Genomic DNA, 19,552 nt, shown 5'->3' on the forward strand with positions numbered 1-19,552 from the left:
GTATTTGAACGGGGATTGCATTGAATCTATAGATTGCTTTGAGTAAGATGGACATTTTAATGATGTTAATTCTACCAATCCATGAACACGGAATATCCTTCCATTTGTTTATGTCTTCCTCTGTCTCTTTTTTCAGCATTCTGTAATTTTCTCAGTACAGATCCTTTACTTCCTTGGTTAAATTTATTCCTAGGGGAGAATCCAAGATGGCGGCGTAGGTAAATACCTAAACTGCTGCCTCGCACAACAATTTCAAAACTACAACTAAAAGACAAAACGTCTATCACCCAGAACCACAGGAAAGCTGGCTGAGTGGAAGTTCTACAACTAGAAGGAAAGAGAAAACAGCATTGAGAGGTGCACAAGTGCTGAAAAGCTGAGATACGGGGGCGCGCGAATAGGGCTGGCGACGGGCGACTGGGAGCGCTGCTTTTTTCAACCCAAAGGGAGACAAGCTCCCGATTACTCCGAACTCCAGTTTCTGGGGAGACGCGGGGGACCCAAACTCATGGGGTCGGAAAGTGAGGGAGGCTTGTTTGCAGGGCTGCATGCAAGAATAATTGTTTATTGTGCTGAGGCGCGGGACGCGGGGACGCGGTTGGAGACACAGAGCCGGCTTACTGGCAGCCATCGCTGTTTGCCACGCCCTAGCCTAGCCATGCCCTGAGACCCCGCCCCGCACAACCTACAAACCCACCCAAGCTCCAAGCAGCGACTTTAGCATATGAATGGCCTGCCCTATCGCAGCTTAACCTAGCAAACTTGCAGTCCGGGTCAGACAGCTCCAAAACCTCCAAACCCCAAGCAAAGAGGAGAAAACTGTAGTTCTTGCTGTAGCGCTTGCTGGGTAGCCTCAGACAGTAGCTGACCTGCACCCCATTGGAGATCCAGAAGCCAGTGTACCTAGTGGTCAGTGTGAGACACCAGATTTCAACTCCTCACATCCATAAGTGACACATTCAAGAGGCAGACTCAGTGAGCACCAAAGCCCCACTGAAACAAGTCCTGCACCATAAGCGTGTCTCCAGCACAGCAGTTCTTCCATTACAGACACAGCGGGTCCTCACAGCCAATTGGCCTGGAGGTCAATTCCTCCCAGTGTACCAACAGCAATCAAGGCTTAACTACACCAAGACTTTGCACTCAGCCCACAAAGGGGTGTACCAAGAGCGTCCACCTCAGGTGATTGGGGAGGCTGAGCTACTGGCCCCTATAGGTCACCTACCACACAAAGCCACTCCATCAACACAAGGAAGCAGCAAAATGCAGAGACAAAGAAACATGTCACGAATGAGAGAAATGGAGGAAAGCAAACTACTGGACGACATAGAGTTCAGAACCACATTTATAAGGTTACTCAAGAATCTTCTAAAAACCGCTGAGGAACTTAGTGAGACCTTTAAGGATCTTAATGAGAATGCCAAAAAAAATGGAAAAGGACCAGTCAGAAATTAAGCATACACTGTCTGAAATAAAGAATATACAGAAACTCAACTGTAGATCAACGTACCCCAAGAATCAAACCAAAGATCTGAAATATGAGGAAACAAAAAAACACCCAACCAGAAAAACAAAAAGAAAAAAGAATCCAAAAATATGAAGATAGTGTAAGGAGCCTCTGGGACAACTTTAAACATACCAACATCCGAATTTTTGGGGTGCCAGAAGAAGACAGAGAGCAAAATATTGAAAACCTATTAGAAGAAATAATGACAGAAAACTTTCCCTACCTGGTGAAAGAAATAGACTCACAAGTTCAGGAAGCACACAGAACCCCATACAAGAGGAATCCAAAGAGGACCACACCGAGACACATCATAATTAAAATGCCCAGGGCAAAAGACAAAGAGAGAATCTTGAAAGCAGCAAGAGAAAAACGGTTAGTTACCTACAAGGGAGCACCCATACGACTGTCAGCTGATTTCTCGGCAGAAACTATGCAGGCCAGAAGGGAGTGGCAAGAAATATTCAAAGTGATGAACAGCAAGAACCTACAACCAAGATTACTCTACCCAGCAAAGCTATCATTCAGAGTTGAAGGTCAGATAAAGAGCTTCACAGACAAGAAAAAGCTAAAGGAGTTCATCACCACCAAGCCAGGATTACATGTAATGCTGAAGGGTGTTCTTTAAGAAGAGGAAGAAAAAGAAAAAAGGTAAAGATAAAAATTATGAACAACAAAATGACATCAAATACATACCTACCAACAAGTGAATCTAAAAATCAAGTGAATAAAAAATCTGAAGAACAGAATGGACTGGTGAATATAATAGAATCAGGGACATAGAAAGGGAGTGGACTGACAATTCTCAGGGGGGAGGGGGTGTGAGGGGTGCGGGAAGAGATTAGACAAAAAGCTTACACCTATGGATGAAGACAGTGGCGGGGGGTAAGGGCATGGTGTGGGGTGGGGAATCAGGTGGAGGGGAGCTATGGGGGAAAAAAAAAGAGGAACACCTGTAATAATCTGAACCATAAAGATTTATTTAAAAATAAATAAATAAATAAATAAATAAATAAATAAATAAATAAATAAAAGAAAAGAAAAAAGAAAAAAAAATTTATTCCTAGGTACCTTAATTTTTGTGTTGCAATGGTAAATGGGATTGTTTTTTGGTGGTTTGTATTTTTTTTTAGTTTCTCTTTATGCGAGTTCATTATCCTATCTAATAAAAGAGTAATATGCAAATTGACCACACCTCCACTACACCCCAAGCCACGCCCACCAGCCAATCAGGAGCGAGTATGCAAATTAACCCAACCAAGATGGCTGCAGTCACAGAGAGAGCAGGAGGCTTGGGTTGCCCCTGGAAATGGAGGAAGCCAAGCTTTCCTCCTGCCCTGGTGGGCCCAAGCCTCCGCTCAAGGCTACAAAGTTTCAATTATAGAAGATAAATAAATCCCAGATACCAAGGCCTCTGCTTGGGTTGCCGGGGGGGCATGGCCGGCCTGCAAACCACCACAGGCCCCTCGCCCAGGCCACCCCACACCCCAAGGGAACCCCCACCCTGACCTGGGACACCCTTCAGGGCAAACCAGCCGGCCCCCAGCCATGCACCAGGCTTCTATCCTATCTAATCCTATCTAATAAAAGTATAATATGCAAATTGATCATCACTCCAACACACAAGATGGCTGCCCCCATGTGGTCAAAGATGACTGCCCCATGTGGACACAAGATGGCTGCCACAAGATGGCCAGCAGGGGAGGGCAGTTGGGCGGGACCAGGTCTGCAAGGGAGGGCAGTTGTGGGCGATCAGGCCAGCAGGGCAGGGCAGTTGGGAGGGACCAGGCCTGCAAGGGAGGGCAGACCAGGCCTGCAGGGTGAGCAGTTGGGGGGCGGGGGGGACCAGGTCTGCAGGAGAGGGCAGTTAGGGGTGACCAGGCCTACAGAGGAGGTCAGTTAGGGGTGACCAGGCCTGCAGGGGAGGGCAGTTAGGGGTGACCAGGCCTGCAGGGGAGGGCAGTTGGGGCAAACAGGCTGGCAGGGGAGTGGTTAGGGGGTGATCAGGCTGGCAGGCAGAAGTGGTTAGAGGCAATCAGGAAGGCAGGCAGGCAAGCAGTTAGGAGCCAGCAGTCCTGGATTGTGAGAGGGATGTCCGACTGCCCATTTAGGCCCTATCCTACCTGGATTGGGCAGACATCCCTCAAGGGGTCCCAGATTGGAGAAGGTGCAGGCTGGGCTGAGAGACACAGCCCCGTGCATCAATTTTGTGCACCGGGCCTCTAGTTGGTATATAAAAAAGCCATAGATTTCTGGGTGTTAATTTTGTATCCTGCTACATTGCCGAATTCATTTATTAAGTCTAGTAGTTTTATGATGGATGGTTTAATCTCCAAAATTTATAGGGAACACCTACAACTTAACAAAAGGAAGATAAACTATCCAATCAAAAAAATGGGCAAAGGACCTAAATAGACACCTTTCAAAAGAGAACATACAGAAGGCCAAGGGACATATGAAAACATGCTCAAAGTCACTAATCATCTGAGAGATGCAAATCGAAACAACAGTGAGGTACCATCTCACACCTGTCAGAATGGCTATCATCAACAAATCAACAAATGACAAGTGCTGGTGAGGATGTGGAGAAAAAGGAACCCTTGTGCACTGCTGGTGGGAATGCAGACTGGTGCAGCCACTGTGGAGAACAGTATGGAGTTTCCTCAAAACGTTAAAAATGGAACTCCCATTTGACCCAGTAATCCCACTTCTAGGAATATATCCCAAGAAAACAGAAACACCAATCAGAGAGGATATATATACCCCTATGTTCATATCAGCACAATTTACAATAGCTAAGATTTGGAAACAGCCTAAGTGCCCATCAGCAGATGAGTGGATTAGAAAACTGTGGTACATCTACACAATGGAATACTATGCTGCTATAAAAAAGAAGAAATTCTTACTATTTGCAACAGCATGGATGGAACTGGAGAGCATTATGCTAAGTGAAATAAGCCAGTCAGTGAAAGATAAATATCACATGGTCTCACTCATTTGTGGAATATAATGAAAAACATAAACTGATGAACAAAAATAGAACCAAAGTCATAGAAGCATCAAATAAACTGTCCAACCTATGAGAGAAGGCAGGGGGTGAGGGAGTAAGAGATCAACCAAAGGACTTGTATGCATGCATATGAGCATAACCAATGGACACAGAGAGGGGGGTGGGGGAAGGACATGTGCCAGGGGTTAGGGGCGGCCGGAGAGAGGTCAATGGGGGAAAAAGGAGACTTATGTAATACATTAAACAATAAAGAACTTAAATTTAAAAATAAATAAATAGTACCATCAGTAGACTACTTCCCTTCTTCTTCAGTCTCTGATTTCAACTACCAGACTTGATTTACATCTTAGTGTGAAAGTTGGCTCAAATCAGACAAGACAGCCCTGCCTGTGGCTACTATTCCTGCTATGCAGCTGAAACCAGCCCACCAACCCAGCTCTCTCAGACTGGCTGCCTCCACACCCACCTGCCCAAAATATCTTCCTCTCAGGATGGCACAGAGCCTCACACCCCATCTTCACAGCTGAACTCGCACTGTTCAGGTATATGCCTTCCTCCCAGAGCCACTGTTAAAATTTCTCTGCAAACCCTATCAACCTTTCCTGTTAACACACCAATGATTAGTTTATCATCAGATTGAACTCATGACTTAGATCTAGTTAAGTTTGTTTGGGAGTATGAGGGTAAATCACAAACTGTTAGATGGGGCAGTTACATGAGAAACTGTGTTGGCCAATTCATGCATTATACAGCTGAGGAAACTGACATTCAGGTACCCAAGACTTGACATCATTGATTATGGTTCACCAATCGCCCCAGTTTACCTGGGATTATGGGTGTCCTGGGGTGTGGACTTTAGGTGCTGAAACTGGGAAAGTCCTGGACAAACCAAGATGAGTTGGCCACTCTACTTGATTGGAGCCTTCTCTTTTTCTTCACAGGCTGGACTTGGGCAGGGCCTTGCAGCAGGGCCTCAAGAATGCTCGGTACAGCTCAAAACCCTCGGTGAGGAAATAGCCGCAAACACATTCACATCTCACAGCTTAATCAAGGCTGGCTCCCCTGAACGGTCAGTCTCCAAGCATGAATTGGAGGCCACCTGGAAGCACCATGTGAGGTAAAGCTTTGTCTGCCTCCTGACTGACTGCACTCTTTGCCTCTTGTGCCACAGCATCAGGGAAAGCTGGTTAGATGGAGTCAGTCTCAGAAAATCAGTCTGTGATCTGGTTTATTCACTTCGTTGAGACAGGGCCACGGTGTCAGCCACGGCTGTGTGGTTCAGAGCCTTCGCGGAGAGGGCTGCTGCTGTCTGTCTCTGCTCCCTTTGCTGCTCAGAGGATGGAATGGAGAAGTACTCAGGCAGAAAGAAGAGTCAGCAGGGTGCCCCGTGCGCCCATCACTTCCTCCTTCAGAAGTTTTGTCATTCAGAGGTTTTGAATCCGGCAATAAGCAGTCATTCTTGGCTAACTTTGGACTTTTTTTCTTAAATGTCAAGTGCCTAATTTTAAAATATTTCTTGGTTTTATTTCTCCTCCTGGTCTATTTTGCCCCCAGCCCTTGGTTGCTTGGCAGTTGTTTCCTCCACCAGGCCTCCTGCTTTCTGTTCTGCGGAGACCCAGCCTCTAGCTCATGCCCTGCACCTGGGGATAAGTATGGGTTGAATAAAGAAGGGAGGAAAAGGGAGAATGGAGGAGGGAATAATGCCAAGATCCCAGTCAGGCAAAACTGTCACATGGTATGGTACAAGTGCTTTTCAACATTCCCTTTCCTGCATGCATTCCTTTAAGCTTCACCCATCCTCCCCCTCCACACCCCTGTTGGAATTGAACATTTTCATGATCCACCTTTGTTCTCAACTACCACGGAAATGTCCTTCTTAGTGTCCGAACCAAGTTACTGGTCAGATAAATTAATCACTGCTAATGGGAGTTAAAGTCAGAAGCAGAGGCCTCAAAAGTAAATCTTAACACCCCTTCTAGGTTGTGTTATCACTTTAGTGAACCTAATTCCAGTGGAGGGGTTTTGAAATTGGAGGAGGAAGTGGGAAGCGGAGAATCATTTTGGGAACAGCTCTTTGATGAGGGTTGCCAGATTTATCAAAGAAAAATATGGGATGAACAGTTGAATTTGAACTTCATATAAACAATGAATAAATTTTTGATGTAAGTATGTCCTTTGCAATGTCTGTGAAGTAATTATACTAAAAATTATTCATTGCTTCTCTGAAATTCAAATTTAACTGGGTGTCCTCTATTTTGTCTGGCAACCCCATGACCTGCAATGTCTCCCAGAGTATACAGCCTGCAGAAGGCCAGGTTTGCTGTGGACTTTGGAACAGTTTCCACATGTTTGGCAGAAGGGAAGAACCAGCCCATCCAAGAGGGCATCGTGTGGTACAGTCACGTGAAATCGCTGTCCTCCAAGCCAGGCCTGCTGAGGTGTGAGGCATCTGAGGTAGGCCTGAACAGGACACCCATGGAGGCTGGCCAAGGTGTCAGCAACAAGGGCAGGTTCTGCTGGATTCTTTCCCGAAGATACAGTGTCTGGTTCCGGTGCTGACAACTGACCCGTCTAATACTCATCATACTAGAACATTATTTTTAGGTCTAAGGAAGGAGTGGCGAGTTTTTTTAAAATAAGGTACTAGATATGGGGGGGAATCTACATTCAAAAGCTCAGTCCTGACCAGGAAATGCAATCCGTGGGCCTATTAACATTAGATGTAGAAAGGGTTAGTATGAACAGCTTTCTAAAATGTAAAAAGGCCTAAAACGGAGACCCCACATTTTTTATACACAAAAGTGATGCTATTAACTTCAAGAAAATTGCTTTTGCCACCTATAGTAATCTTTTTGTTTTCAACTAATGGAGAGGCTGCCTTGTTATCTGTTATTGGCTTCTGCATTGGATATACCATTTCTGCTCTTCCAGACCTAGTTTCTATCCTTCTCTCTCCTGCTCTGTGCTCTGGAAGCTGACCTTTGGGCACTTCCTTCTCCTGTCTCCTGGCTAGTTCCACCAATGGGAGACATCAGCAAGAGACTGGAGTTTGGGAGGACAGATAGGTCAGAAGAATAGTTTTATTGTGGTTGGTATTTATTGAAATGCTTATAGATTCACAGTCTTATAAAAAGCACACAAAATAAGAATAGATGAGTGTGTTTTTTAAAATAAAAAATTTTAATTGATTTTATAGAAAGAGAGAGAGAGAGAGAAAAAAAAAGACATTGATTTGTAGTTCCACTCATTTGTGCATTCATTGATTGAATTTTGTATGTGCCCTGACCGGGAATTGAACCCATAACCTTGGACCCAACCAACTGAGCCACCCAGCCAGGGCAGGTGAGTACTTATTTAACATGATAAAATATGTATACATTATGATAAAAGCCAGCATTTTACTTGATGAGGATTCAAACTGGAAGCCATTTAAAAATTGATAGACTCAATTATGTTAAAAAAGAAATTAATGCTGTGTGGCAAAAAAATCACCATAGTTAAAGCAAAAAAAATGGCTTGAAATTAATCCTATCTAATAAAAGAGTAATATGCAAATTAACCATCACTCTGCTACACCCACCAGCCACGCCCAACAGCCAATCAGGAACAAGTATGCAAATTAACTCCTACCAAGATGGCTGCAGCCGGAGAGAGAAGGAGGGAGGCTTGGGTTTCCCTGGCGATGGAGGAAGCCAAGCTTTCTGCACACCCTGGCCATTCCAGGCCTGCACTCCAGGCTACAAAGTTTCAATTATAGAAGATAAATAAATCCCAACAAAAATGGCGGCAGCCACGGAGCTGGAAAGAGCAGGAGGCTAGGGTTGCCCCTGGCAATGGAGGAAGCCAAGCTTCTGAAGCCCTGGCCTGCCTTGGCCTTCACTTAAGGATACAAAGTTTCAATTATAGAAGATAAATAAATCCCAACAGAAATGGCTGCCACCACGGAGCGAGCAGAAGGCTTGGCTCCGCTCCAGGCTACAAAGTTTCAATTGTAGAAGATAAATAAATCCCAGATATCAGGGCCTCCATTTGGGTCACCGGGGGGTGAGGCTGGCCTGCAAACCACCACAGGCCCCTCGCCCAGGCTGCCCCATGCCCCAAGGGAACCCCCACCCTGATCCGGGACACCCTTCAGGGCAAACCAGCTGGCCCCCACCTGTGCACCAGGCCTCTATCCTATCTAATAAAAGAGTAATATGCAGATTGACCATCACTCCAACACACAAGATTGCTACCCCCATGTGGTCAAAGATGGCTGCCCCCATGTGGACTCAAGATGGCCAGCAGAGGAGGGCAGTTGGGAGGGACCAGGCCTGCAAGGGAGGGCAGTTGGGGGTGATCAAGCCTGCAGGGGAGGGCAGTTAGGGGTGACCAGGCCAGCAGAGGAGGAAAGTTGGGGGTGACCGGGACTGCAGGGAAGGGCAGTTAGGGGGGACCCATGCCTGTAGGGGAGAGCAGCTGGAAGGTACCAGGCCTGCAGGGGAGGGAAGTTAGGGGTGACCAGGCATGCAGGGAAGGGCAGTTAGGGGCAAACAGGCTGGCAGGGGAGCAGTTAGACATCAATCAGTCTGGCAGGGGAGTGGTTAGGGGGTGATCAGGCTGGCAGGCAGAAGCAGTTAGGGGCAATCAGGAAGGCAGGCAGGCGAGCAGCTGGGAGCCAGCAGTCCTAGATTGTGAGAGGGATGTCCGACTGCCCGTTTAGGCCCAATCCCAGGATTGGGCCTAAACGGGCAGTTGGACATCCCTCAAGGGGTCCCAGATTGGAGAGGGTGCAGGCTGGGCTGAGGGATACCCCCCCACCCCCCGTGCACGAATTTCGTGCACCGGGCCTCTAATATAAAATAATATTGAATGTAAATTTTATTTTTTAAAAATAAATGAAAAACGGCAAACTGAGAAAAAGTATTTTCAACTAGTATTACAAATTATTAATATCACATACATAATGCATACATACAAAGCACTACTTGAAATAAGATAAAATTTGACAACACAATAGAAAAATGGTCAATAGGAATGAAGAAACAATTAAAGGGTTATGGTACCAATTCCAATTGTTTACCCACAACTGGATGGCCTACAGTTCAACTCAATTCAGACATCTACCTGAGATAGTGTCAGATTCCACAGGTTAAGGGTTTAGTCCTACAAGACTGTCCACCCTCCACTTCAGATGCCAGTCATAAGTCCAGATTGTCACCTGTGCTTTAATAGATCAGAAGTTCCAACAACCCCCTCTTTGGGTTTAATTAATTTGCTAGAGTGGGTCATAGAACTCAGAAAAACATGTTACTTACTAGATCACCAGTTTATTATAAAGGATATAACCTGGGGCATGGCCAGATAGAAGAGATGTATAAGGCGAAGTATTGTGAAAGATCTCGAAGCTTCCATGCCCTCTTCAGATACATCACTCTGCTGGAATCTCCACCTGTCCACCAACCAGAAGTTCTCTGAACCCTCTCCTTTTGTGTTTTATAGAGGCCTCATTACAGGGGTATAATTGATTAAATCATTGGCCACTGTTGATTGAACTCAATCCTTAGTTCCTCTCCCCTCCCAGAAGGTTGGGGAATGGGACTGAAAGCTCCAACCTTCTAATCACACAGTTGGCTCCCCTGGCAACCAGCCCCCAATCCTGGGGTGCTTTCCCATTAAGATAACAAAAGACACTTTCCCTGCTCTCCTAACTTAAGAAATTCCAAGGGTTTTAGGAGCTCAGTATCAGAAATATGACAAAGAGCAAATATATAGTATTTCTTATTATCAACCTAAAAAAAACCCCACAAGAATCCATTTTGAGGCAAAGCATTTATTTGAAATCAAAGAATTGCAATTTGGGATATACAGATTTAGGTAGAAAGATAAATAGTCTCAATTACAGGGTGAAGTAAGGGGTTTTTATGAGAAGAAGAAAAGGAATAATTACATGCGGAGCGGCGGGGGGGGGGGGGGGGGCGCGGAATTCCTATTGGTGCTGTTCCACTGAGCTGTTCTTAGCTAAACATGACTGGTTACTGATTCTGTCTTCAGACAGGAAGTCCATAATCATCAGCCCTTGTGATCAGGATGTCTGCTTTCCTGCTAACTTTATAAACAATAGGAGACTTTTTTTTAAAATTTCTTTATTGATTAAGGTATTACATAAGTGTCCTTATTCCCCCATTACCCCTCACCTCCCATTCATGCCCCCACCCACCCTGTTGTCTGTGTCCATTGATTAGGCTTATACGCATGCATATAAGTCCTTTGGTTGATCTCTCCCCCTTACCCCCTACCTTCCCTGAGGTTTGACGTTCTGATTGATGTTTCTCTGTCTCTGGATCTATTTTTGTTCATCAGTTTATGTTGTTCATTATATTCCACAAATGAATGAGATCATGTGATATTTATCTTTCTCTGCCTTGCTTATTTCACTTAGCATAATGCTCTCCATCTAATAGGAGACTTTTTAAAAAATTATGTATTAGGCAAGGAAAGAACTATTTTCTGAGTCCCTGAAGATACCTTGTTGCAGCAATGCCAAATTTGTTTAGACCAATGATTTTCAACTTTTTTCATCTTATGACACACATAAACTAATTACTAAAAATCTGCGGCACACCAAAAAATATACTTTTTGCAGATCTGACAAAAAAAATAGGTATAATTTTTATTCATTCACATTGGACAGTTATTGTGATGGCTGTTGTAATTTTTTTTTACAATCAAAGGGAAAAGAGGTCAATGCCCTTGAATAGTCAGATACTGCATATTTTTAAAATTCTTGTGGCACACCAGTGTCCCATGGCACACTATTTGAAAATCACTGGCTTAGATCAAAGGTAAGCAGCTGAAATAAATATTGATCCCCTTCTGCAGGCTTTCAGTGAGCCAATGGGCTTACATAGCACACACAATCCTGTGTGACTTTGGGTGTATGTAAAAGTGGAGTTGGAAAATAATTCTGAATTAAGTCACAATGTAAAAGGGAATGGCAGAGGTCATTAGCTCTAATGTACTAAATATTACGTGGATTTGAAATTAAGACATTAACATTTCAGCAAATTCTTAGCAGTAATACCACAGAATTCAGCCAGCAAGGGCTTCTAAATTACAAACATAAAATGTTACAAAGAACACTAAGAATTATTCCTTATTTTCCACTGCCATTATTTTAAATTATAAAAATATTTTCTGACTGGTGCCTGACATTCTACTAGTGCAATAAAGCAAACCTCATATTACAAAGACCCCCCTCAAGATCATGTTCCTTTGACTCAGAATAATTCCTTGATGAGTAGAAAATGAATGTTATAAATCTATTAATAAAAAACATTTAGCCCTAACCGGTTTGGCTCAGTGGATAGAGCATCGGGCCTGTGGACTGAAAGGTCCCAGGTTCGATTCCAGTCAAGGGCATGTACCTTGGTTGTGGGCACATCCCCAGTAGGAGGTGTGCAGGAGGCAGCTGATTGATGTTTCTCTCTTATCAATGTTTCTAACTCTCTATCCCTCTCTCTTCCTCTCTGTAAAAAATCAATAAAATATATTTTTAAAAAAACATTTAGAAAATAACATATACAGCTTCCCTATCTATACATATAAAAGCCTAAGCGACTGAATGACCGAACGACCTGTCAACCAGTCGCTATGATGGGCACTGACCACCAGGGGGCAGATGCTCAACACAGAAGCTGTCCCCTGGTGGTCAGTGAGCTCCCACAGCCAACCTCCCACGGCTGGCCAACCTCCCACAGCCCCTCCCCTCCAGCCAACCTCCCGTGGCCCTGATCGCTGGACCAGGGACCTCACCTGTGCCTCTCATTTCACCATAAACACCATGGTCTCTAAACAAACTAGCAACTGATATTTTTAATATGAGCCCTGATACAATACAACAAAACAGTGTTTATACAATGTACTCACTTTCCTGTCATCTTATAAAAGCAGTGCTAATTTTGGAAGAAATCTTAGAAATCAAGAAGTCTACTGATACAATTATTCATTCATTTAATAAATATTTATTGAGTGTCTCCACATATTATGTAAAGTAAAAAGCAATAAGATAAGGACTCCTGGGCCTTAAGGAACTTAAGTCTAAGCCAACCTATTTATTTATTTACTTATTTAGAATCTCTAGGTCTCTCAAGTTCAGACCAGTGCTTGTTTTCATTATGCCAAATATCAAGCATTTATTAAAAGAACTAAAGAGTTTATATTTATGGATTGGCAGTGGTCTCTTGTTACTTCAGTGCTTTTCGCATAGTAATTTTTTGATTTTGGATGATCATTTCAGAGGATCTATATTCTCCCTACTGTGGAACACAGAAGGACTTATCAAAATGTAAGCTAGAGAAATTGTAATGTGTAATAATACTTTAAGAATACATGATTATCATTTGACTGTCAAATCCTTGGCTGCTTCACAGAGAATTTCCAGGCGAAAAGCACTCTATAACTGTCAGCACAATGTATTTCTGAACACCTTACTGCCAGTTCATGAAAACCATGGAATAATACTACGTGTTAGTTTTGTTCATTAGAATACTCTGCATTAAAATGATCAAAGTATAAACAAGGTTACTTGGGGGTTTTTCCATGATATTCCTTTACCTTTTTATCTTCAAACTCTTAATGACCTTATCTTTTGTTCATTTGAACTGCTTTGCTCTACAGTTTTTTAATATGCATATCAAGGCTATTATATCTTTAAAGACACTGTAATATTTTTATACTACTACTAGTAGCCCTGCGCACGAATCCGAGTGCCAGTAGCTCTCTGTGGGGCCTGGCCGCTCCACGCCCACTGCCCAGAGACTCTCTGCAGCCCAGAGGCCCATCCACGGCCGGGTGCAGAACACTTGCCTCATCGCCAGGGCAATGACGCAAGCGATCCCCCCTCCCACACCATGTTGCTCCGCAGCTGGGGTGGAACGTTTGCCTCATTGCCAGGCAACAAAGCAAACATTCCGCCAGGCCACTCACACTGCCTGCTCTCAGTGGCCGCCCCCCAGAACTGGAGAACTCTGGCGGGGCTGAGAGGACTGGGTGCTGCCATCTTGTGGCTATGGGCACCGCCATCTTTGTGATGGAGTGACTGTTAATTTGCATATTACTCTTTTATTAGATAGGATTATGTTCTTTTAAGAGGTACCTGATTTTTTTTTTCTTATAGCCATGTTGGTGCAAATTTCCTTCTAACACACACACTCTTCTACTTAAGGCTTCCAAGAAGTAAGACATTTACTCTGTGGTCAATGATCAATGTATATAACTCACTCAGAGCAGGGTATACATTATTTCATTCATGAAAGTGATCTGTAATAAGAGGGATAATTTGGGTAAAGTTCCATTATCAAATTTGGCACTGATTGGCAATTAGCTTTGAAGACCATGGACCATGGAATCATATTATAAAGTCTGAATCATATTTCTTAGAGTGATATTCTTCAAATTTACCCATGAGCTACTAGCAATCAGATACAGATTTCTAGGAACCATTATCATTTATTTGTAATGTATTTACATATTTAGATCAATAGCAATCAAGAATGAAAAACAAATATATAGACATCTTAAATTGAATTTCAACATGGAAATTATGGCACAATTTATATTGCTTCACTCTTCAAAGATTGCCATTCATTTAAATAAGGTCCATGGCAAAAATTATTATATAGATCAGCAATTTTCAACTGGTGTGCAGCAAGAGGCATACTGGTACTCCACAAGAATTTTTAAAACATGTAATACCTAACTATTTGGTCAGGGGCACTGACCTCTTTTCTCTTAGATTATCAAATAAAAATGACAACAGCCAACACAACAATAGCCATCCGGTGTAAATGAATCAAAATTATACCTATTTTTTGGTCAGATCGGCAAAAAATATGTATTTTTTGATGTGCCACCGAATGTTAGTAACTGTGTGTCATGTGATAAAAAAAGGACATTATTTAATTATTCACAAAGCATTGGGTAGTATCTTGGGACCTAGCTTGGCCCAGTTAGTAGAGCAAAGGTTATGGCATGAGTTAAACCTAGGATTTCACATGAACTCTGACAAGTTACTGAATCATGGGACTGGGTGACCTTGGCCAATTTACTGTATCAGATTGAACTCAGCTTTATCACCTGTAAAATGGTTGTTGTGAGGATTAGTAGAGATACATATAAAGTGATTGGAAGTAAAACCTCATATATAGTTGTTGCTCAATAAACTCAAGTCTCACATAGGCCACTACACACAGTACACACAATGATTTTTTTATTGAATTGACTATATGGAGATTAAGTGACCTTTTTTCCTGAAGTGCACAATTGAAATTGAAAGGACATATTGCTGATAATGCAGTATTTACTTCCTCAAGAGACTAGAATAGGCAAACTTTAGCAAGAAATGCCTCCATAATGTTCCTTTATGGAGAAGGCTATAGTGTATAGTGTACAATAAAAACTTTCTCTGTCTTATAAATCACTATTGTCTCAAAATATCTATCCAGTGTTTACAGCCTTTAAAAAAAACAAACTGTAGTGACCTTGTCAAGGTAGTTAATAGATTATTTTAACTAAGTTCATTAAAATTGTTTAAGGTAATAAGGGTTTCAAAGGAAAAGGAATCAAGGAAAAAAATGGTAATAGTTGTTGCTTCTCAAAGCAGTTCAGGAAACACAAGTGGGTCCATCAAAGCATGATGTGTGAGAGATATTCTGAGGCACCAGTTGAAAGTAGTATGTTGTAGTTTCTTTTTTTTAGAACTCAAATATGCATGAAGGTACATATTTTATATTTTCTGGAATTTTTATCTTTTAAATTAATAGTTAATGACATTTTCTTACCATATCTAACAGCATGGTTTTGATTATCTAAAAGCATAGATTTTAACAATGAAGTATATTGTAGGGTTGTATCCCTTCCTCTCAGTCAACATATAGAAAACATTACATTATACATTAAAATCGCTGTGCCATGAAACAATAGTCAACATCTTTAGTCATTAGGAGAATGGAAATTAAATGCAAATTAAAACCACAGTGGTGTGTGTGTGTGTGTGTGTGTGTGTGTGTGTGTGTGTGTGTGCGTTTTAGAATGACTATTCCAAGTAGTCTTGGCAAGGATATGGAAGAACTGGAACTCTGATAGATTGTGGTAGAAATGTAAAAGGTATAACAACTAGGAATAGGTCTAGCAGATTCATATAAAGTTAAACATACTCCTACCATAAGACCCAGTCATTCTCCTAGGTACTTACCCAAGAGAAATGAAATGTATATCAGTACAAAAGCTTGTCCATGAATGTTCAGAAGCTTTATTTGTAAGATCTAAAAAATGGAAACAACACAATGCCTATCAACATGTGAATGGATAAATAAATTGTGGTATATCCACATCATGAACACTACTCAACGATAAAGTGGAATCAAGTATTAATTCATGCAAGCCAATATATGAATCTCAATTATGCAGAGTGAAAGAAGCCAGATTATTTTTAAAAGAGAATACATAACATGATTCCATTTATAATATTCTAGAACATGCAAATTAATTCATAGTTACAGAATGTAGATCAATGGTTGCCTGGGGATGAAATGGCGGACAGGGAGACGCAGAATTAAAATTAGGCACAAGCAGACCTGGCTGGGTGGCTCAGTTGGAGTGTCATCCTGTATACCAAAAGGTTGCAGGTTCAATTCCTGGTCAGGGTGAGTACAGGAGGCAACCAATAAATGTTTCTCTCTTTCTCTTTCTCTGAAAATCAATAAAACATATCCTGGAATAAAGATTAAAAAAAAAAAAAGAGGCACAAGCAAATTTTGGGGAGTGATGGAAATGTTCATTACCTGGATTGCATTAATGTCTTCACAAATATATATATCAAAACTTATCAAATTGTGTACTTTAAATATGTGTCATTTATTCTATGTCAAACTTCAATAAGGCTATTTTGAAAAAGAAACACACATTGTGTCATTTTTCACAAAAATAAAGAGACAGCTCTGACCCTCTGTCATTAGATTGGGTAGATCAAGTGCCTGCTTCATCTGTGGCGTTCGCCACTTCTTGGATATGGGCTATTGTGATTTTGTATTACTGGACCATAAGGACCTTGAGAGTAGATTCACCTTGGTCTTCCCCCAGCATGGTACCCCTCATTAACTGCTGTTTTTTAAGTGAATAAATTGCATGGATAATTTTTGACAAAACATTGCTACCTGAATCCCTAATTCACCCTTGCCATTTTTTAAAAACATCCATGGGAGACAGCAAATCTTCATGCTTAAGAACTTTAGAGCCAAAGTGACCTGCTGAGCTTACTTACTCACTGCTTGACCATAGATAAAATTAGCTAGCCTCTCCAAGCTTCAGTTTTCTCATTTCTAAAGGGGTAATAATATACTGATGTCATTGGCTTTCTGAGAAGATTAAATGAAATAATCCATATAAAGTACATGGCCCACAGTCCAAACTCAATTTTAAAAAGGCAGGTGAATTAATACATTTACACCATCACCAACTTTTGACAGTTTATGAACCCCAATGACTGAAATATTTTATCTTCCATCAGGAGAAAGAAAATGTGATGAACAGATACCTGAATCTTACAAGAAGAGAGAGCCCTAAACTAGCATTCAAGTTACTAGTGTCTTAGGTCTTTTAGAAACATACAGCCAGAGGACTTTAATTATTAGAAGAATTATTAGAATTACTAGAATTATTAGAAGGTTACAATAGCTTATAGTCTTGTTGGTACATTTTATACCTTGTTCTTAGACCTCATCATTAAAATAGAAAGATAAAGGCCCTGCCATTAGGTAGAGAGACTGAAGTTGCAAACAATCCATTTAGTCTCTCCCTGCTCTTCACTTTGAGGTTCTTAAATGTAGAATTCTGTTCTCATGTTTGTTTGCAAGTTATCTATCTAGTGAAAACTACTTTATCATTCTGTCCATGGGGAATTAATTAAACAGAATGTGGAAAAATGTAATCTTCAGGGAGCTTTGCCGTGAGTACTCTCAGTAAATACTGCATAGACAAGGGACTCTACAGAGACCTAAGCTAGAGTAGACTGAGCCTGAGTTTTAGAATCAGCCAGTTTTAGGTAATCATATTCTTAAGCATTGAGCAACTCAACTGTTTTGTAGCCTTCTGATTTATAATGCTGGGCCTAATCACATCTCCATGATTTGTGGGGATCAAATACATGATATAGAATTATTATCATTAATAAATTGGGTTATTAATCTCCTCCAAAAATAAGGTGCTGACATGTAAATAAAATGTCACCTGGCCCTTTAGGTCTGGCCCAGTACTAGATTTGCCTTCCAAAGTCCAAGTCAATTTGTTGAATGGGAAGAACATAATATCAGGAGTCAGGAAGTATTATTCTACTCCCGGCTCTGCCAATAGTTAGTTCTGTGATCATTGGTAACCACTTCACCCCTCAGTTTCTTCAAATGTTGCACTAAATCAGGGAGGGAAAACACCTGATGTATGCCACCACTCCTGTCATTCTGTGCCTACGGCAGACATTATTAATCAATCACTGAAAATTTTCTACCAAATTAGGAAGCTGCTTCTGAATTCTTCTCAGCAAAGCATTGTGGGAAGCCAAAATCAACTGGAGTTGGCAAAGTAAAACCTACTTGCCATCTTTGAGCAAGAAGACCTTGAATGGTTATTTTAATTATAATATTCCTCAAAAGCCAAAATAAGAGTCCATGGTATAGTAAATGCCAGAAGATAACTATCTTGGCAAAACTTACTTCCCTTTTTTCACATTCCAGCCTCCAAGCATGTTAAAGGCTTTGTCTGCAAGGCCTGTCCATGGGGATGCTCTGTTTGTCCATCAGTGCATCTTGCTTTTTGTTTATCAAAATGAAAAGAATTTAACTGATTTTTACCCTAATTCTAAAAATGCTTACTGTAAAAATTTGAACAGTGCAGAAAAGTACAAAGAGGAAAGTGAAAATTATCTGATATTTGATGCCCATTATTAAAAATTGGTAACTGGCCTTGCTGACATAGCTCTAGGCATAAGTATTTTTCTGTACTCTGTTTATTTTCCCCATACAACGGTGTTATGTATGGGCAACTTTGCATATCACTCCAAAGCTGTAGTTTTTGTGCTCTACTCAGTGTACTCACAAAATTCCATCTTTGTCCTATTCTGCTGAGCGAAACTTTGCAAATATAGAAGTAGATTGAAAGGGCAAAGGATTTTTAGACCCTTAAACCACATTTAAAGATGTGGTCAAATTCTCCAGGCTCCACTCTAGTAGATACCGAAAGATTTGCAAAGCATGTAATTAAAATTTAATTTGAAAATGAAGTGGACCCAGTAGCTTGGGGGAAAGCCAATATTCCTCCTATAACCCCTCCTACCCACATTTTTTGCTTCTTATTATAAAAGTAATATATGTTTATTTAGGAAAATGCAGATAGGCAAAATGAGAAAAATGAAATCATCACCAATCAGAATAATTATGGTTAACATTTTTTTGTTGTCATTGTTAATCCTCACCTGGGGTATTTTTCCCATTGATTTTTAGAGAGAATGGAAGGGAGGGAGGAAAGAGAGAGAAACATAGATGTGAGAGAAACACATCCATTGGTTGCCTCCCACACATTCCCCCCCACCCACCCTTTTCCCCGCCCCCCACCCCCACCCTGATGACAGGGGTCAGGGATGGAACCTGCAACCCAGGTATCCAGATATGTGCCCTTGACAGGGAATCAAACCTGGAACCCTTTGGTTCAAGGGCCGAGTTCTAAGCCCACCAGTGAGGGTTAATTATGGTTAACATTTTAAGCATATATTTCAGTCTTTTTTTTTTTCTGTGCATGTATATTTATATAGGCATCACCACATATAATTCAAAAGCACTCCTTTAAACTTCTGGATTTTTCTCTTTATGCATTGCACTGCAGTTTCTAAAGAGCACTGTTTGTATTATGAGCATGAAACTACAAGTTAAAACTGGCTTTGGAGATTTACAGCTCTTTGTATCAGTAGTTTGCATAGTGAGGTATGCACACCAAGGAACCAAGGTTATGGG

The 19,552-nt window shown here is 41.6% G+C and overlaps 1 protein-coding gene and 1 long non-coding RNA gene across 2 annotated transcripts in view; one reads left to right on the forward strand and one right to left on the reverse strand.

Annotated features, from left to right (window-relative positions):
* The window catches only part of NFE2L2 (NFE2 like bZIP transcription factor 2), a 152,286-nt gene that overhangs the window by 95,961 nt on the left and 36,773 nt on the right, over positions 1-19,552 (forward strand). The gene's annotated exons all lie outside the window — the stretch shown is intronic.
* Positions 1-19,552, reverse strand: part of LOC308248640 — a 30,906-nt gene that overhangs the window by 7,069 nt on the left and 4,285 nt on the right. Inside the window, exon 2 of the long non-coding RNA XR_013960631.1 lies at positions 15,748-15,817. This is a non-coding gene — a long non-coding RNA (uncharacterized lncRNA). The remainder of the gene's footprint in view (positions 1-15,747; positions 15,818-19,552) is intronic.

This window comes from Plecotus auritus (genome assembly GCF_963455305.1).
Source record: "Plecotus auritus genome assembly, chromosome: 5".
In the NCBI taxonomy this organism is placed as follows: Eukaryota; Metazoa; Chordata; class Mammalia; order Chiroptera; family Vespertilionidae; genus Plecotus; species Plecotus auritus.